General features: G+C 46.9%; 1 long non-coding RNA gene across 1 annotated transcript in view; it reads left to right on the top strand.

Annotated features, from left to right (window-relative positions):
- Positions 1 to 1074: 1074 nt before the first annotated feature.
- The window catches only part of LOC309618349, a 353317-nt gene continuing 332928 nt past the window's right edge, over positions 1075 to 21463 (top strand). The window contains exon 1 of the long non-coding RNA XR_014238430.1: positions 1075 to 20374. This is a non-coding gene — a long non-coding RNA (uncharacterized lncRNA). The remainder of the gene's footprint in view (positions 20375 to 21463) is intronic.

Genomic DNA, 21463 nt, shown 5'->3' with positions numbered 1-21463 from the left:
GAGCTGGACTGGTCCTGGGGCAAAATCAAGGGCAAGTTCTAATCTCATTTTCAGGTAGGGGAAGGGTAGAGAAGTGACATTCTGGGGCAGTCTCTTGAAAAACAGGCGTAAACAGGGAACAATGGTACCATTCCTTTCTGACCTACTCGACCTGGTGCTTGATACAAAATGAGTGTGTGTTTGTGCATGTATGTGTGTGAGTGTGTGTGTGTGTGTGTGTGTGTGTGTGTGTGTGAGAGAGAGAGAGACTAAGTATAACCTTGTGAACCCTCTTAGGAGGCTAATGCTTGCTCCCAAATCCCCCCTGCATAGGGATGGATTTGCCCCTTTTTTTCTTCTAAAAACCTGTGTTTTCTAAATGCAATACAAAAAGTGCTTTAGTGGAGCCACTCTGAGCTTCAGGGCCCCTTGATGGCTACCCCTGTTCCCCTCCGTCCCACCCCCTGCCACCCAAAACTCTTTAACTAAAAATAAAAGTTACAGAACAAGGCCGGGGAGACATCCTCTGACCCCGGGAGCGTAGGAGACAAAGGGCTGAAGCCTCATGGCCCAGGAGGGTGGAAGTGCAGAGACATTGTGCATTGGATCCGGCAAACATTACTGTACATGACCATGTGCCTAGAATTGTGCCAGGACCTGTAGACACTACAGAGGGGGACGAGATGCTGTCTCTGCCCAGGAGGGTCTTCCAACACTGCTCACTTCACGTCTCTCTGCAGAAGGTCTTGCTTTAAAGACAAATCAGACACACCTGCTTGAATGATGATGGGAGCTAATATTCAGTACTTTCTTTATTGTGAGCCTGACAGCGTACACATGGTCAAACCCTCCCAGGGTGACATCTCTGAAGATCTAACTGCTCCTCATCAAGCCCACCCTTATCCGAGCTCCTCACAGAGGATGCCTGAACTTCCTGTGTCTGTCCCTTCTTTGCTCTTGAAACACACTGAATGTGTCCTGGCTTTGTCACTCACTGTCTCTGTGATGGTGGGAAAATCACTCTTCGGGCTCAGGTCCCCTCTTGGTATTAGGTTGAACCATATGAAACTGCTGGGGTTTCTTTAGGTCAAAAATGACCTAAAATAAGGTGAAGGGGCTGATGTGAAAGTCCCTTCGATCGCTAACATTTTAGACTCCTTAGATTATGCCCATTTTTTCCCGACTCCATCCTCCACAAGCTGAGTTCACCACTACTCATCACTTAAACATCAGTGTATCTGGTCTGGCTGCACAGCCGGCCCCTTAAGATGCACTTACTGTAACAACAGCTTTAAGGCAAGTCCCCCTCTGCATTTAGTGGGCTGCTTCTGTTTTCTGGATCCAAAGCTCTTTCACGTTCCTTCTTTGTTGGAGCACTTTTTGTCCTTCAGTGCCAGCTCCATGTCACCTGCCTTCAGGTACTTCCTCAGCTCTCTCAGTCAAAAATAATTTCTCCTTCCTTCAGGCTCCAAGAGCCTGTCTCATATTTTTTGTAACATTTTCTCTTACTTGAAATGTAAACATGCTCATTGTAGAATATTTGGAGCTGGAAAAGATACAAAGAGGGAAATAAGAATCATGTGCCATCTGCCAACATCTAGTGTCAGCGTTTGATATGTTTCCTCCCAGTGTCCTTTTTATGTCTCTACTGAATGTATCTTTTTTCTAAACTGCCATAGCCCTTTATAGTAGGTAGTAGGTTGTATTTTTAGGTAGACTTTACTTTTTGGAGCACTTTAAGGTTCACAGCAAAATTGAACAAAAGGTACAGAGATTTTCTATATACCCACTGCCCCCACACGTGCACAGCCTCCCCCATTCTCAACACCCTCACCAGAGTGTGGTGCGTTTTTTACAATTGATGAACCTGCACTGACCCACCATCATCACCCAGAGTCCATAGTTTGCATTAAGGCTCACTCTTGGTGCACATTCCATGGATTTGGTTCAAGTGTGTAATGACATGTAGCCGTCATTTTATCTCATACAGAGTAGTTTCACTGCCTTAAAAATCCTCTGTGTTCCACCTATTCATCCCTTCCTCTTTCATAACCCTTGGCAACCACTGATCTTTTAAATGTCTCCATAGTTTTGCCTTTCCAGAATGTCACAGAGTTGGAATCGTACAGTATATACCCTTCTCAGATTGGCTTCTTTCACTTAGTGATATGCATTTACGTTTCATCGATGTCTTTTCATGGCAGTAGATTACATTTTTGGCCCTAATTCCTTATCCCTTCCTGTATGTGTATCCTTTGTCCTGTGACTTTGCAGTTTCTCCTACTAATGGGGGTGGAGTGTAACCCCTCCACCCCCCTTAACTTTGAGTTTGGCCATGTGACTTGCCTTGGCCAGTGGATTTTTATTGTTTGTTTACTCTATGATAATAACTTTATTATAATATTTATTTATTTATTTATTTTAAAAATATATTTATTTATTTTTGGCTGCATTGTGTCTTCATTGCTGCGCGCGGGTTTTCTCTAGTTGCAGCGAGCGGGGGCTACGCTTCGCTGTGGTGCACAGGCTTCTCATTGAGATGGCTTCTCTTTGTTGGGGAGCACGGGCTCTAGGCGCGCAGACTTCAGTAGTTGTGGCACACGGGCTCAGTAGTTGTGGCACACGGGCTCAGTAGTTGTGGCGCATGGGCTTAGTTGCTCCACGGCATGTGGGATCTTCCCGAACCAGGGCTTGAACCCGTGTCCCCTGCATTGGCAGGCGGATTCTTAACCACTGCACCACCAGGGAAGTCCTATAATACTTATTTAGATGACTTATAATGATCTGCTTTACTAGCTGACTCACAGATTGAGAGTATCTAGAGGGCATTGAATGGATCTTATTCATCATCTCTTTTCCCTTAGAATCATTGTCACAGAGCAGCTGTTCAATAGGACGTCAGATAACCACATTTGTTATCCATGTGGATGTAATAAATGATCCCTAAACTTAATGTTCAGAGCAACACACATTCATTATCTCACAGTGTCTGTGGAGCAAGCATCTGGGTGTGGCCTAGCTGAGTCTTCCGGCCCAGAACCTCTGATGCTGGGGCTACAGTTGGGGCTACTATCAACTCAAGGCTCGACAGGGGAAGGGTCTGCTTCCAGTCTCACTCAGGAGGCTGCTGGCAGGATTCAGTTCCTCACAGGCTGTTGGACTGAGGGCCTCAGTTTCTCACTGGCTGATGGCCAGAGGCTGCCCTTCTCCATAAGGCAGTTTATAATATGGCAGCTGGCCTCCATAAGAGCAAGCAATCAAAAGAGCTGAAGAGGGCTAACAAGACGGAAGCAGGATCTTTTGTAACCTAATCTTAGAAGGGACATCCAGATCCTACCTGCTGAAGAAAGTTACCAGGTCCAGCCCACATTCAAGAGGAGGAAATTATGAAATACTACTCAGCCATAAAAAAGAATGAAATAATGCCATTTGTAGCAACAAAGATGGACCTAGAGATTATCATATTAAGTGAAGTACGTCAGAAAGAGAAAGACAAATACCATGTGAAATCACTTATATGTGGAATCTAAAATATGACACAAATGAACCTATCTACAAAACAGAAACAGACTCACAGACACAGAGAACAGACTTGTGGTTGCCAAGAGGCAGGGGGGTGGGGAAGGGAAGGATTTGGAGTTTGGGATTAACATATGCAAACTATTATATATAGGATGGATAAACAACAAGGTCTGGCTGTATAGCACAGGGAACTATATTCAATATCCTGTGATAAACCATAATTGATAAACTATATTCAATATCCTGTGATAAACCATATAGCACAGGGAACTATATTCAATATCCTGTGATAAACATATATATATATATGTATAACTGAATCACTTTGCTGTACAGTAGGAATTAATACAACATTGTAAATCAACTGTATTTCAATAAAATTAATTTTAATAAAAGAGAAGGAAATTAGCCTAGGGAATGAGTTCTTGGAGGCAGGGACCCTTGGGGACCAGCTTAGATGCTGCCTACTGCACTCTTAAGAGGACAGAATCAGGGTTTACGTAACTCTGGAGAGCCCCGACACACACCTTATCGTTTCATTATTTGACAGCGATAAAGAGAAATGGGAGCAGAATCAACCATCCGGATCATTCACATACTAGATACCTGGACTATGAAGAGATGACATGCACAAAACAGCAAATTCTACAACACAGTGAATGAGATCACAGGTTCTTCAAAGGGGTTCCGTGTATATATAATTTTGTGTTTATGTACATTGGGGGCGTGGAGTAAAATATACAGCTTTCAGCAAATCCTCTTTAGGGTTCCCTGACCTCTAAAGAGTGACTACCCTCAAGAGCTGAAGTAAAGGATGGGTGAAGCTGGGTGGGGGGGTGTCAAGACTAAGAGCTAGGCTGACAGATCGCTGGGATGTTGCTCTCGTGTGATTCGGTTTTGTGTCAAAGGGACTTCATGCCCTGCCTGACCCAGAATGGTCAGTTCATCTCTGAAGGACAGGAGGATGTGTCAAGGAGCCTGAATGAATTAGGAAATATTAGAAAAGAAGTTGCATTTGCCTGTATCCTTAAGGCAGGAGCAGGGGATGGGGCCCAGAGGCTCAGGGTTGAAATTAAGCAGGCAGTGCTACAGGTGGCCCCTGGATAAATGCTCAGTCTCTTCAGCATGCCGGTGCTGTGGAGAGAGCTTTGGGTCAACTTAGGCAGACTGAGATTGGGATCCTGACTGGCCCCTTCCTAGCTAGAGGAGAGGTGACGTTGCATAGTATTTAACTCACAGAGCTGATGAGAGATAGTTTGCTTGTTTAAACCTCTACTTTGTTCACAGGGGGTTCAAGGCAGCACTTGGAAAATAAAAAGGCATAAACGCAAAAGCATCTACCACAGAGCCTAGCATTTCATCCACCCTCCCACCATTTATTCACCTGCCCATCCGTTAACCCATCCACCAGCCCAGCTGTTCACCAACCTTCTATCCATCCACCTATCCACTCTCCATCAGTTCATCCATCCACCCACCATTCACCCACCCATCTACACATCCAGCCACCTACATATATAATCATACATCCAACTACCCGCTGTCCATCCCTCTACCAATCTATCCATCCATCCATAATATGAATTGAGCACCTACAGTTTATCAGGCACTGTACTGGTTGGCTTGGTTGCCTTAGGCTCTGGGGGAACAAGACAGCTGTGTTCCCTATTCTCATAAAGCTTACAATCAATCAAAAACAAAATAAATGTTTTTCCTTTTTCTTTTTCTCCTTCCCTCCCATCTATCCTCTTCATCCTATTTTCTCTTCCTCTCTCCTTTTCTTCTTCAGGTTCTGTTTGGGGGAAGAACTGACTCCATCATGAGTTGGGGAGACAGACTGGGCCAAAGTTGTGGTGGGCCCAGTCTCCTATAGAGAGACCTTTGGCCGTGAGGAAGAGTGCAGTGGTCAGTTGCCCCAGTAAACCCTGTGTGATGAAAATTAACTGCTTGTTTGAACCACTGTGAGAGGATAGAAGGGTCCCTGAAATCCAGCACCAAGTCTCTCTATGCATCACTCCTGTGGGATTGGCCTGACCCATACGTGGGGCAGGTAAACGCCTTCTGTCTTCGGTCCCCAGTACCCCCTCCCCATCTACTCTTTGATGCCTGGAAGGCCACCAAGTGAAGGATGTTTCTTGAGCTTAAGGCTTTGATCCCTGTGAAAATGAAAATCTCTGTGGGAAGGTCACAGTTTAAACTGGTGCTGGTTATTTACACTTGGTTGTGAATGAGTATCACTTCTTTTTTCATTGGAATTAAATCAACAGGTATTCATTGAGTCTGCTTGAGATCCGATTGGGGGTGGTAGCTGTCAGTGTGATGGCATATTTGGAGAGAGGCCTGGATGAGGAAGGAGGAGACGCTGGTGATGATTCTTGCTGGGCCACGTTTGGGCTACTGAGACTCGTGTGGTCAGCTCCCACTCCTCTGAGTGGGTACAGAAAGGGGGCCTCGAGGGCTGGCTTTATGGGCACGTGACCTGAGCAGATGCACAGGGCCCTGTGCTTGGTTTAATGCTCTCCTGTGTCTGTCTTACGAAAAATAATTTTTGAACAGGGGGCTCAATATTTTCAGCTTGCACTGTGAGGGCAAACTAGAGAGTCGGTCTTGGTGGGGAGGTGGGACCCAGGGAAGGAGACCCAAGGTCAAACACTGCTCAATGCAGAAGTCAGCCTCCAGCTGCCACTGCACCCTCCTTCCCTGTCCGGCTCAGGACTTGCCTCCCTGAGAAAGGCATTTCTAAATATGCCCACCTGCCCGCATCACTCAACTCCTCCCCTGCAAGTCTGCAGACAACAGCCTCTGCTTGGCCAATCATTCGCTTGTTGACGGGCTCAGGGAGGAGTTGGCTGGATTCAAGTGCATGTACCCATTTCCCTGCCAGCACCTCGAGGCACCTCTCCCTTGCAACCTACGTCCCTGGCGTGGTGACTTTGGTCCTGAGTTAGAGTTCCGACCTCTCCTCTTACAAGCTGTTTTCCTATGTCACAGGGCGGCAGGGTGCCCATCTCCCTCCTGCCTCCCTGGGGGGCAGTGAGGGCGGAGGGAGGGAGATGCGGGCTCGGAGGCACTGGGCACACAGTAGGCCCCAACGAAATGAAAGGGTCTTCTGGACTCTCAGAGCCTCCTTCCTCATCCGTAAAGAGGAGAAATCACCCCCATCTCTCTTTCGGGGGCCAGGCGCAAGGGCATCTAGACACATTATCAGCTAAAAATACCCGGACCCCCAGCAGCGCTCGCCCCTGGCCGCTCGGGAGCCACGCCCCGCCCGGCGGGAGTCGGTCTGCAGAGCCGCATCTCTGGGGCGATTGTGCCTTGCGAGTTTCTAGCGCCGCTGAGCCCTTTGAGGTTTGAGTTACATTTTCACTTGGCAGAGTCTAGTTCTCTGATTCAAAGAGAAAAGCTGTCAGAGAGAGCAAGGGGGGTGGGGGGGAGAGGATTGTGTTAAAAAAAGAAAAAAAAAAAAACAAAAAAAAAACAAGGCTCCCACGGCTTCTCGGACTTGGAATGGAAGGGTTCTGTGGAGACCGGGGGGGATGCATGCAAATCAGAACCACATGCACAAGGCGTTCCTCCCGGCACACGCGGCTCCGGAATGAAGGCGCCAAGCCCTTAACATGCTGTCTTAGGACCGGCCAGGCTCGGGCTGGGGAGGAAGACGTGGAGCTTGCACCTGTGTCCTCTCATCCTATCGTGGGTGAAAGGGGAGAAGATGGGAGCAGTGGCTGGTTCTATGGCTCTACTCTTGGACGCTGGAAGGTCTTGAGACCTTGAGACCTCCTGGATCAGTAGGCCACGGGAAGCTTTTTAGAGGTAGGAGAACATCTGGCAGCACCAGGCAGTGGAGAGAACACGAGCCTTAAATGTTAAACTTTAAGCTTTAAACTTTAAAAAGTCAGATGACTCTGGTTAGCTTCCTAGCTAAGTCCCTCACTAGCTGTGTGACTTTGGGTAAGTTACCTAAGCTCTCTGTGCCTGGAATTTCCTCATCCCAAATATTAGGACCATGATCACTATCCCAACAAGCTTTTGTGAAGATGCAACCAAATTTTGCATTTTCTTTATTAATTTAATGTCTGATTGATTAGGTCCCATATGCTTCTTTTCTTTCCAGAAAGGATATGAGACAACTCCCTAAAAGAGATGCAGTACATTAAAGAAATCACGACACAAAGAAATAAGAGTTGAACAGAAATATGATGCTAGGGCAATGTTAGTCCACAAACCTGCACGGCATGGAGTCTTGCACAATTATTAAAATTGGTTACTATATTTGTCTCTGAGCTTCTGCTTGGCCAAAGTAAAGCAGAAAACATCCTTTATAAGATTTGTGTTGTGTATTTTATAAAATGGTTTCTCAGGAGAGCAGCTTTCCTTGGCACTGAGGCCACAGTCATTTTTCCCAGGGGTCCTTAAAGGGGTCACAGCTCGGGAATAAATGGGCAGCGGTTCTTTGTTGCATTGACTGCGCACAGAAGGCGTGGGGGAGGAGTCCCGGTGCACAGTAGGCGCGCTTTCCAAGGGGCTGCACACGGTGTTTGGGGGAGATTGTCTCATTGCAGGAGGACTGGGGATCTAGTGTCACTTTTTCTCCACTTCCTGTTACTGGTGGCTTGATTTCACCTCCTGCAACCCTGCCTCTCCCCTCTCCTTGCCAGGCTAAAGCCTTTGTGGGGACACCTCTCGGTTCCTCTTAGCTGGAGACGATGCAGACCTATTGGGCTGCTCCCAGGAAGCCCGAACTCTCCTCCTGGAGCTCTGCATGCTTGGCTCAGTGACATCCAGCTCTCTGGGTTCTGTCCCAGGGAGGAAACGTGTGGGCACTGTCTAAGAACTCAAGCATCGCTCCCTCCTGCCTTCCTCTCTTTGTCTTTCCTTCCTGGGCGAATGAAAGGCAGAGTGAATGAAAGTTCCCCTTCTGATGGGAAAACTCACTCTGGCCCTGTAATGAGCTAGAATAATTGATTTGTGGATGAAAACCGAGGTTGTGGAATTGATGCTCAGTGTCAAAACAGTCCGGATCACTTCGGTACCAATTCATTGTCACTGGAAGGGAGCTGTTAGGCGGGCGTCTGGTGAGAAAGGGGCAAACTTGAGTGGAAACATGAAAAGATTTGATTGTGCTGAGTCTCCCCCGCATGGCGCTACCACGTCGGGATCTGGTTTCTGTGCTCCAGATCGAAGGTCCTGGCTAGTATTTGCTTTCTTCCCTTTCTCGTGAGGGTAGAGACAACTTGGCAGTTGCCCCATGGCAGCTACTGTTTGAATGTGGATACTAATTTAATCTGGAGTTCTGTTACTCTTTAAACAGTTAGGGGTTTGGCTGAGGTCTTTGTGTTCTTAGGATGCGATAGACAGTGAAAAATGGAATTGGAATGTTTTTTAACTCATTTCAGAATGGAAAAGGATTCTCAGCCTCCTTCCCTCCAAATCCACCACCCCCCCAATTCCCTGCTTCCATTTCCTCATCCTCTGACTAAAGCTTCTGATGAGAATGAAGAGCTATTTCAACATTTATGGACAGAGGTCATGGGGTGGAGGAGAGAGTATATATACTTTAGAATCAGATAGATCCACGGAGGGATGTTCAAGTCCTGGCTCCTTCCCTGTGGGCCATGCACATTCGGGTGGGAGCTTAAGAGCTCCATCTCCTCATCTGTGAAATGGGGCTATGGACACCTGCTCTTCAGAGCTGATATAAAGATTAACTGAGATACAGTGGGGTATGTAGAGCAACCACAAGAATACTATTATTATTTTATGAAAATGCCACTGACCTAAAGTAATATACTCCCAAAGCATTCGTGCAGAATTCTGAGTGGGTGTATTTCTTGTATGATGAATCTAGTTATTCCTTGGGTCTTTGGATCTTGCGGAGTTTGTTGCTAAGTAGAGAAGGCAGGGGGGTTGGGCTGTGTCCTGTTGTCCAGAGAAAAGGCACAGAGAAGCCGAGGGCTGGAGGGGTTCTGTGGGCCAAGGGCCGCCATTTAATTCTTGCGTTTTATCCCTCCAACAACTCAAGGAGGTAGGGGGCCTATTATGAGGAACCAAACTCAGATTCTCTGAGCCGCTTGTCATAGGTCACACGGTGACACAGAGAGTGCAGTTCCAGTCTCACTGCCTCCAAATTTCCAGTTCTTTCGACTTGACTAAGATGCTGCTCACAGCCTCTGATGTTGACGGGAGGCGGGGGGCTCCACATCTCCACTAGGAGGCCCTTCCTTGGGACTCTCATTGTTTCATTGTTGGCTTATTTCCCAGATATTTATTAAGCATCTACTCTGTGCCAAACACTGTAGGAAGTAAGAAGGCAGAGACCCCATCCTCAGGAAGCTGACACTTCATCTAGAGAGACAGACAGATACATAAACAATTTTTCAAAAAGAAGAAAGAGGAAAAATTTGGGAAGGAGTATTGAGGACTTCTCTTAGCTGTAATTGCACTGCCAAGCCCATGCATGGGACTATGCACATAGTAGGTGTGCATTAAACGTCATCTGAGTGAATACAGTCTCTCTCCCCCATCGTCATTCCCCAAATGCTCACTCTTGGCCTCCCTGGATTTAAGACACCACGTGTTCAGTGCATAGTCAGCCCTCGAGCCTTGCTCCATAATAGAAGCCTTAGCTGTGGGAACCAGGGAGGATGTTTCACCCGAGAGAACAACAAGAACAACCAGGGCTACTAGCTGTTGAGATGACGCGGGACCCAGACAGGTCTGCACATTCATTTCCTCCTCATGACTACTGGTGATGTGGGTATTCTTACCGTGCCAATCTACAGATGAGGAAACCGAGGCACAGCGAGGTTGCCATCTACAACTCCAGGCACACAAGGGGGAAGGGAAGACTGACCTCAGGGCCGGCCCCAGGGAGGACCTGGTGATGCACGAACGCCTGCCTGTGGGCCCCCAGGTATCTGGGGTGGAGGGAGCCCTCATCAGCTTCAGGAAGGAGGGAATTGCCCAGCATCCCCCAGGCTGGACCTGACACACCCCTCCTTCCATCTGCCTCAGGTCTGCCCACCCTTCCCACGTCACTCTGGCAGGCCTGGGGGAGGGTCTCAGAGTGTGACTGCTGAGACAAAGCAGGCTCCGAGGAGCCTCCCTGCCTGAACCCACACTTCCTGAGCCAAGGAGCATCCTGGGAATTGCCGGCAAGTTGACGGCCTCAGAGTGGTATGGCTATTCATTCTGCCAGGGAGAGATGTCTTCCTCTGTGTTTTCTCTGTTTCCTCTCCTAGTGATTCTTTCACTCACCCATCCTTCTCTTCCTCTTTTGATTCCTCTGACTTTTCTACCTCCTTTTTCTTCTCTCCCTCCTTCACACGCTATTCCTCCTCCTTTACACATCCTCTGTTATTTTTGCCTCCTTCTTCTCCTCTCCTGGGTTTCAAAAGAGTTGTCTTTTATGCACACACATGTATGTAAAACACATCCATGTAGGTGTATGTATGTGATGTAAGATTACTTAACTGTGTATTATCTATGTGTGCATATAACACATATACATACATAAAACCATTGTATTTGCGCTGCTGAATATGTCCTTCTGCTAAGAATGTAGGAGATTCAGAAGGTCTGGGGTCAAAGTCTGGCCAGGGTCCCATTGGGAGGTTCAAGGGTAGGCAGCAGAATGGGTGGGAAAATTACAACTCCACAAAAGCACGGGCTTTGGGTATTAGAGATCACCTGGGCTAGTATCTTCTTTCTGATGCTAAGTTGCTGTGTGACCCTGGGGAAATTACCTTCTGTCTCTGTTTCTTCTTCATATGGAAAATAAAACCTACAATACTATACAGAAGTGCAGTGATGCTCAAATAAGAGACGAGTGGCAGGAGAAGTAGAAATGGGTCATCATTTCCATTACAGGCTTTTATTCACACACCCCACCCCCGCTCCCACCCCACTTCTTGTTTGAGTTGTGTGAGTGTGAGGAGGTAGAGAGAGAAGAGAAGAAAAGGGGAGGGGAAGCTTCCTCTTCATAAAAAAGGAGAGTGGTTTTTCCATAATTCCGGTTGGATTGCTCACCCTCAATCTAAGGGAATATTTCTTAATTTTCTTTTTACTCATGCCCAGCTGAACGTTTGTCTAACTTCAGTAATTTGTATAATTTTTGAAAAACCTATTTTTCTTTTTTCTGTGTATAATGTTATTTTGCAATATCCAGTATGCTTTCTCAAACTCCCCCTCCTTGAAATGTGGATGAGCCCCGGCCTCGGAAGGGTAGAGAATTTGTCCCAAATTGTTGTGTGACCTTGGCTCAGCTGTTTACTTTTTCGGAGCCTCAATTTCCCTTCTGAGAGATGAGGGCCGACGATGCCTGCTTGGCACCTATAAGGCCTGTGGTGAGGCGATGATGTCCCCAGAATCAGCATCCTTCATCCCGACCCATGGGGCTCAAGTCAGGCCCGCAGCGCAAGGCACGGGTCCCCATGGTGGGAACAGTTTCTATCTGGGGACTGTCTTCTGGAGATTTAGTGTGATATTTTTTCTCACCCTCAGGAAGCTGGCCAAACTCCAGGGCCGCCTATCATGAGCCGTCTTGTTTGCTTGCAGTTTGTAGAGTTGAGAGGGTAAAGGATAGGCTTTGACTATTCAATCAGTTGGGTGAGGGTGGGGAGCTGCTTTAGGCCAGAGATGTGGGCTTTTTCCTCTTTTAGGAATCAGGGATTCCTTGCGGGATTCAGTGGAAGTGTGTGTTGGGATGAGGAGGAATGTAATCCTTTTTGGGGTGACATTTAGTGCCGGCCAGTTCTTGGTAGATTGATATTCAGTAATGCTGTGTGGAGGCATGATTAGCCCCATCTCACAGACGGGGCCACTGAGGCTCGGAGAGGGTATGTAATTGTTCCTAGTCATGTGCCCAGCAGGATTTGCACCTGTATCTGCGGCCTCTGAAGCACAGTGGGAATATGGGATGGAGGGAGGGCTGTTTCCAGCGGGGTAACGGGACACATTTCTGAGGGTCTAAGGTTTCTTATCCCTGATTACCCATTTCCTTGAGCAGAATGAATTTGAGGAGCTGGCGACAACAGCAGCCTGACTCCTGATTGTGTCCATCCAGCGTCCTGTGTGGCCTGCTGGAGAGGGAGCCACTCAGGAGGGGGGTCTTCTCTCCCCAAGCTAGGGATGACCATCCCTCCTAAGAACCACAGGTTTGGAGAAGTGGATTATGTTCCTGCTGGTCTTCTCCCCCAACTTTCATGGGCCTTTATTCCTTGTTCTGGGACGTCCAGCATGATGGCCATAGGGTAAAGAGAGTGAATACAAGAGGAGGGAGTGAAAAAGTGTGAGCTTATAGAGGCTGACACATCTAGGCTTACATCTTGTTCTGCCATCTCCCATCTATGTGGCTTCAGGCAAAACATGGCACATCTTTGAGCCTCAGTTTACCCATCTGTAAAATGGGGATGACAAATCTCCTACGCGGTAAGATGAACCGAGGTGGGGGATGGAGGAAGAGCCCAGGATGGAGTGAGGCACAGAGGAGGAACTCAGAAGATGCCGGGGTTTTTTTTTTTTGTGGGACAGAAGATGTGTGCCCTAGCGACCTTTTAGTAAAACAAAGTCCCACCCTTCCCCGCCCACAGTTGTTCAGAGTAAGTAGCAAGAGACATACATTTCATAAGCACGAAACTTCACTTGGAGAGAGAAAAAACAAGGAAGGGAAAAAGAAAGGAAGAAAGATAGATCTGCAAACAGTCATCAGCAGAGCAATGCTCAGAGCCATTCTCACAAAATGGCTTCTTGCTGAAGAGATTAAGCCTCAGCTACAGATCACACCCAGAGGTGGCCAGAATGTTTCTCTGTCACCCCAGACTCCTCACTGTGCCCGAAGAGCGTTGGGACCCAGTTCTGATGAAGGGACTGGGGCCCTGGCCTTCCTGGCTGCAGGGACAGGAAGAGCCGCCTGGCTGGGGCTCCCTGCCCGCTGTCTGCCGTCAAGGGACAGAGCCCACTGAGCATTCCAGAGCCGAAGAAACAGAAACTCTCCAAGTTCACAGCTGTGGAGAAACACTTACCCAGTTTGTTTTTAATCAAACTCCCCATGCTGACACTGGGTCTCCATTCAACCATTTAAAAAGTTCCACTAGCAAATAAACACTTAGCCAAATATTTGCCCTTATGTGTTTTCAGTAGTAAATACCAGCTATATTGCTCATCTCCTTATAACACCCTGGCTGGGCCCGCCCCTGGTTGCTCTGGAGCTGAGTGGCCTCTCCAAGGATGGGTGGGAACCCCTTCCTGACCTCCCACCGTGGAGCCGAGAGCAGAGGACTCTCCGGTGAAAAAAGACCCCTCTCACCCCAAAGGCCAGACCCGCTTAAGACTTTCGCGTGGGACTTGTCCTGACATGTAGCTTAGCCCCCGGGATGCAGAAATGTATTCTTGTTTCCCTCTCTTTTCCTTGGGTGCTCAGCAGCCAGCCTGTGATCGCCAGCCCATCTCTGAGGATCGGGTCAGGGTTTGCTGCCGCCTCTCACCCCGTCCTCTGACCCGAACGGACAGTGGGGGAGAGTTTAGGAACCGGGGGTGCAGAATGAGAATGAGAGTGAGAGGGCTTCAGCTTTCACAGGGACAGCAGGGTGTCTGGGCACTCACGTTACACAAAACACAATTCCATACAGACGCACGTGCATGCACACAAACACACACCTTCCCACTCAGCACCCGTGGCATGGGTTAGCATTCCTTGGTTGCTAGCAACGGATCCCTCTACTTGGAGGAAGTAAGGGGAGCTTATAAGAGAAAAGGTTGAGAACCCAGGTTTGGAAAAGACAGTGCTCTGACTGGAAAGAATGTCTACCATTTTCAGTCTCAGACACTGCTTATGAATCGTGTTCCGGGGAGGAACCAGAGGAGGACAGGACACCTTCGTTAACAGTCCCTCAAGGCCCAGTTGCATTGGTTTTCAACTTTTTTCACACCCCGACACACATAAAAAGTATTTGCAAGACATAATGGCGTGAAAGGGTGAGGCTACGCTAGGCTGTAAGTCACTGCTGGACGCTGCTCATTTCCCGAACGGGCCTGGGGCCTCAACAACTGAGCAAGCTTGTGCCCTTTCATAGCAAGTGTTGGGAAGCTCAGCTGTTTCCAAGAGGGAGAGGTAACTCCTCAAAATACAATCAGGATGCTATCAACAGTAGCACATGGCACAGAGGCGGAGTACCATCTAACCCCCAGCGTGCACTAAGGCTTCCCTCATCGTCCACGAAACGATCGGAGCTGCTCTCCTGCCTCAGCTGCTGCCTCCGCTCCTCTCCATCTCATTCCGGCCACAGTATATCGACTTCCCACCTAATTCCCCTCTCAGTAAAGGGATAGCAAGCAAATGCATTTACATCTCTGCTCACACATCACAAATCTCTCCTTCAAAAGACCCAAAGCCTGCAGAGCCCAGGCTACGGGTTATTGGTTTTTTTCATTGGCACCTAGAACAGTACTCTACACACAAGTCATCTGCAAAACAGACCCCAGACTTAGCTGAACCCTATGCTCCAGACAAACCACTCCCATGGCCCCAGACACACTCTTCTGTTTACAGGTCTGCTTGGGTGCCCTTCTTCCTTTAGGATCTCTGCTAACCGAGACTCTTTTTTTTTTTTTTTAATTATTTAATTATTTATTTATTTATCTTTGGCTGTGTTGGGTCTTCATTTCTGTGCGAGGGCTCTCCCCAGCTGCGGCGAGCGGGGGCCACTCTCCATCGCGGTGCGCGGGCCTCTCACTATCGCGGCCTCCCCCGCTGCAGAGCACAGGCTCCAGACGTGCAGGCTCAGTAGTTGTGGCTCACGGGCCCAGTTGCTCCGCGGCATGCGGGATCCTCCCAGACCAGGGCTCGAACCCGTGTACCCTGCATTGGCAGGCAGATTCTCAACCACTGCGCCACCAGGGAAGCCTGCTAACGGAGACTCTTGATGTATACTTATAAAATGAATGATGAGAGAGGTCAGGTGGACTCTCCCCAAATAATAATCAGGTTGAAGCATCAGATAATCCAAAGATGTTCATGGTATTCTTCGTTTTTCAAAGCTTGACATCTGGATTCTCTTATGAAAATCCAATCTTGATCCAGTCTGCCATATTCTTGGGCTGGCAAAACTATAATGTTGAGGGTTTCTGCCAACTGATAACCCATGAGAAATAAAAGAAGAACTGCTCTGAGACGACCATGCACATTGATGAAGAAATGGGATTTGATTTACAAGACCTTTTGATGAAGTCTCAGGAAGTCTCAAGAAAAGAGAAAACTAACTTTTGAGGAGAGCTTACCTGTGCTAGGTAATTGCACTTGTTATCATTTCATTGCATCTTTTCATCTTTTCAGCAAACCTTTGAGGTAGATGTTATAATTCCCATTATGCAGATGAAAATACTGAGGAGTGATTTAGAAATACACCTGGGCTTGTTTTTTAAATGACTGCTCTGAGGCAGAGCTGGGGCTCAAACTCAGGTGTTTTATGTTTCTGTTTTACCTCTGCAGCTCTTTGCCTGCCCTTTCTCTAGAATCAGTGATTTTTTGGAGCTATGGTTTTTGACGCTAACTGGCACCAAAATTACATGACATGCCACCAGACTTCTTTCAACACGGGAAAAAGACACTCCTATTTGGTTAAGCTGCTGTTACACGTGGCTGTGGTGATCCAATCCAATATTAGTGAAAATATTGAATATATAAGTATATAAATGCATATTTGCACTTAATAAAGGTAGCTATTATTAGGATAATATACATTTTAAAAAACACTCAGTGTATGCAAATCTATATTTATTAATGGGATACATTGATGGAAGATTTTTAAAAGGAAATTCTGCTTTGCTAATAACTCAATAATTCATGTGTTTCTATAGAAAGAAAAACTGGACACTACAAAAGGGTATAAAGTCAAAAATGAAGACTTCTTTCTGCCATCCCCTCAATACTTCTCTCCAAAGGTAACCTGTGCATGAGCCAAAAACTTTTTTCTACACAGGCAGGTTGGGACCAGGGTGAGGCAAGGAAGTGCCTAGGATGCAAAATATAAAAGGCAGTGCTCACTGTCAGGTTTGTGCAGGTGCAGCGTGGATATGTCCACGAGCCTGGGGGTGGGAGGGGTGCCTCCTTACATTTTGCTCCCTATACACTTTGCTTGAATCCCCTCTCGTCCTGGCCCTGCTATGCACTGCATATATTTATGTGGGTCTTTATATGGTTATTTAAAGAAAATTGGGACTTCCCTGGTGGTCCAGTGGTTGATTCCACACTTCCATTGCAGGGGGCACGGGTTTGATCCCTGGTTGGGGAAGATCCCCATGCTGTGTGGTGTGGCCAAAAAAAAAAAAAAAAAAAGTGAAAAAAAACACAAACAAAACTGAAATAAACTATTTTATTGTGGCTTTTTTTTTTTTTAACTCAACAATGAATTAGGATCCAGTTGTGTCCATTTCTATAAATTTAGTTCAAATTTTTAACAGTTGTGTAGTATTCTGTACTATGAATGAACCATAGTTGAGCCGTTGCCCTACTGATGAACATTTACATTTTAATTTTGCTATCATGATGTGTCTTAGTCAATTTGGGCTCCTGTAACATAATACCATAGACTGGGGGCTTAAACAAAAATTTGCTTCCTCAGTTCTGGAGGAAGTCCAAGATCAAGGTGCTGGCAGGTTTGGTTCTTGGTGAGGGCTGTCTTCCTGGTGGTAGACAGCCATCTCCCTGGGTGCTCACGTGGCTTTTCTCAGTGTGTGCTCATGGAGAGAGCAAGCCCCTCTTGTCTCTTCCTTCTTTTATCAGGGCACTAATCCCGTCACGAGAGCCCCAACCTCATGACCTCATATAAACCTAATCACCTGGTCCTACCTTCAAATGCTAACACATTGGGGGTTTGGGTTTCAACAAATGAATTTAAGGGGACACAAACATTCAGTCCATAACACAGCAAATGCTATGAAATAGATAACCTAGGGCACAGGTACTAGCAAGTATTTCCAGGTGATAGATTCCTAGAAGTAGAAATGCTGGGTAAAGGGGTATTTTACATTTTTGAAAGCTGTAACCAAAGCTCCCTTTGAAAGTTTGGCACCAATTCATATTCCCATCAACAGTACAGAAGGATACAATGGTAGACAGTTCACATTAGAATTATCTGCGGGATTTTAAAAAATAGCCGGCTTTCTTGGTATTTACGATTTCTCCAATTAGATTCATGTGCCATTTTCCAGCAGTCAGTTGACTGACTAGATCCAGACGGGCTGGCTGAAGCGTGTGTGCCGCCTTCTGGGCCAGTCTTTTGCCTTGCTGCTGGGGAATTCCACTGGCAGTGGTCGCTCTAGCTTTTCCTACGGGCCTGAGGTGGGTCTGGCCTGGCAATGGGGAGCCAGGCACTCTGAAAGGCCTTCCCACGGGTCAGTATTTCATCCTTGCTCTCCAATCTCTCCAAAGATCAGTGCAGGATCATGCAAGTGCTATGGGGCGTCAGGAGGTGACAGCTGTAGGGGGCGACTTCTTGAATACACAGGAGCTTGTGGAATCTTGATCTTTATATGTTGGAAACAAATAACTTGATGTGGAAGAGCGCTCAGCCACCTTGGCAAAGAGGCAGAGTGCTGGACCTCATGACCATTTGAGATTCTTGAAATCCTCCTCCTCCCTGCAGTTCTGGATGTCAATTCCTGTCCATCCACCTTCTAGATCAGGAGTTGGCACACTTGGCCTATGGCTCACATCTGGCCTGCAACCTCCTTTTGTAATAAAGTTTATTGGACCACAGTCATGCTCATTTGCAGATTGTCTATGGCTGCTTTTGCAACTGTAGTAGTTGTGACAGATTGCATGGCCCACAAAATCTGAAATATTTATTATCTGGCCTTTTATAGACAAAGCATACCAACTTCTGCTCTAAATGTCTTTTGCATTTGTCCCCTCTTCTTCCTTATTAGTTCATCTCGTCCTGCCTGGACTGCTACAGTAGCCACCAAGCTGGTCACCATTGGTGTGAGCTTTCTGAGGTGCAGATATAAGGGTGGCAGGCCTGCAAATGCTTCCATTTCTCCTGGTTGCCTGCGGTGTGAGTGGCTTGCCCCCTAAAGCCCTCTGAGTCTGCAGGCTGTGTGTGGCCATCTCTCCACTTCACGTATTTGCGTGCCCCATGAATACTCCACAGTCAGTTACTTCATCTGGAACACGGAGCTAATAGCACCTTCCTGGTGTTTCAGTCCCTATGAACTACTGACCTTCCCAAACATGCCGCTCACTGTCTCACCCTTTACCCTTGACCCACGCTGGTCCCTTTGCCCAGGGGTCCCTCCCCATGTCCCTGGTGAACTGCCATTTTTTCACTGATGCATTTTCAACTCTCTCATTAGCAAAGACCTTTATTCCCAGTAAACTGCTCCAGGGCTGTCTCCCTCCACTGGAACACTTACCTGGCATTATTGGTGATTACATGCATCTTTCCCCGTCTCCCTCACTGATCTGTGAACTCCAGCATGCAAGGAGCTAGTTCCATCCTCCTCTGCCTCTAACAGGGCCTGGCCTGCACAGGTACTAAAGAAATGTTTGTTGAATGAATAAACACTAATATTGTTTGAGCCCTTGCTGTGTATCCATAGTATCTCAGAATCTTCACAGCGACCTTGTGGCATAGACAGTGTTATAGCCCCACTTTACAGATACGGCAACTAAGGGCATAGAGAAGCCACATGCCTGGTCTCAGAGCTCGCCAAGATCTAAACTAGGCAGCTAGGCTCCAGAGCGCATACTCTAACTCCCGTGCTAGTAGTAAGCAAGTGAAGGAATGAATGAATTTGGTGAGATTCTGTGAACTGAAGGCAGAAAAGGTAAATGTTTTCTGACCTTATGAAACCCACTAGTAGGGTTTACAAAAGAAAAACACAAAGATTCCAGGAGACCTGGCAGGGATGGAGGCTATGAAGGGATCAATAGCCCACAGAGTTCAGGGAGAGTTTAATTTGAGTGAAAAATCAGACCATCCCGTGAATTCCTGGGAGTACTTGAAGAAGCTGAGGGACCACAGGTAAACGAACAAGGCCTGTCCCTCTGCATGTAGGGAAAAGGGGAAAAAAGGCACCAACTGTAACATTTACGGCATGCCATGCTTCACACTATGCCATCAAGTTTCATGTATGCTAGCTCACAGAATGAAAATTGCCCCCTGCCCACAAAAACTTTCTGACTCCATACATTTTCATTGACTAGCTATTATGGGCCAAGTCCTTGAAGTAGATGCCAAGGGAACAAAAATGAATGGAACCCTAGGGGTCTCCAGCCTAGCAGGGGAGACAGATGAATGTATAATTCCAGCAACGTGCTCAGTGCTATCAGAGAGATACAGCCAGGAATACAGAGGGGACATAACTCAGCCTGGAGACATGGAGGAAGACTTCTGGAGAGCAGTGACCGAACTGGGCTCTGAAGGATGAATAGAAGTGGACAAGGCAGGGAAGTGCTTCCAGACGGAAGGCACAGTCAGTGCCGAGGCACAGAGACAAGAATGTCAGGGACTCTCTCGCTCATGTGAGCACACGACAAGGAGGTGGTCATCTGTAAGCCAGGGAGACAGCGCTCACCGGAGCCTGAGAGTGAGTGCTGGCACCCTGATCGGAGACCCCCAGCCTCTCAAATTGTGACATGTAAATTTCTGTTGTTTATTTCACCCAGTCTATGGTATTTATTGTAACAACAGCCTGGACTAAGACCATAATTAAAAATAATAATAGCTAAAAAAAAAAAAAAAAAAAGAATGTCAGGAACCTACCAACAATTTGCTGGGGAGGAATGGCAAGTGAGGTCGATCAGGGAGGGTCTCAAAAGGCATGCCGTGGAGACTGGCTTTCTCCTGTGAGGTGATGGAAATAAAGCAAAAGGGTTTTGTGGTTTTTTTTTAACATCTTTATTGGAGTATAATTGCTTTACAATGGTGTGTTAGTTTCTGCTTTATAACAAAGTGAATCAGTTATACATATACATATGTACCCATATCTCTTCCCTCTTGCATCTCCCTCCCTCCCACCCTCCCTATCCCACCCCTCTAGGTGGTCACAAAGCACCGAGCTGATCTCCCTATGCTATGCAGCCAGCAAAAGGGTTTTTAAGCAGATGGTATTTTTTAAAAAGTGAGATGGTGTTTGCATGACGGTAGTGTGGAGGAAACAAAGAGAGGCATGGCTGGAGGCCGGGAAACTAGCGAAGAGGCTGTTACCTGGTCCAGGTGGGAGGTAATGCAGGTCTGAGCTAAGGACACAGGCAGGGGAGGTGAAAAGAGAACCAGAAAGCCAGGAAGTCTTGGTCTTGAAATGTTAAAATATGCACTAACCACCTATTTTTTGAAAAGCTTGGTTATTAATATCTTCATTTGAGGAGGCTGCACACACACAATACTGGTAGAGTGGCCTGCATCTGGGGAGTGCACACGCATATGCACACATACACACACACTGCAGATAAATAGTAGAATAAAGCATCCAACAAAAGGAACAAATACACATAACGACTGTATTAGTCTAGTCTAAAATAAGTGGGTGTGTTGTGTAGGATGGAAGTAGGCAGGGAAGGTAAGAGTTAAGGTACGGCTCGGGGAGGGGTGAGATGAATTAGTTATCTAATGCCGGGTAACAAATTACCCCCAAAGTTAGTAGCTTAAAGCAGCAAGTATTTTTTTAAATTGAGGTATAGTTGATTTACAAGGTTTCAGGTGTACAGCAAAGTGATTCAGTTTTGTGTATGTGTATATATATATATTCTTTTTCAGATTCTTTTCCGTCATAAGAAAAGATATTGAATCTAGTTCACTGTGCTATACAGTTGGTCCTGTATATCTATTTTATATATGGTAGTGTTTTCTGTTAATCCCAAATTCCCAGTTTATCCCCCGCCCCCCCTTCCCTCTTTGGTAACCATGTTTTTTTTCTGTGTCAAAGGAGCAAGTATTTAGTATCGCACAGTTTCCATGGGTCA

Source organism: Balaenoptera borealis (genome assembly GCF_965194805.1).
Source record: "Balaenoptera borealis genome assembly, chromosome: 20".
NCBI lineage: Eukaryota > Metazoa > Chordata > Mammalia > Artiodactyla > Balaenopteridae > Balaenoptera > Balaenoptera borealis.
Note: the sequence above shows the minus strand (reverse complement) of the source record. Positions and strands in the feature narration are given on the sequence as shown.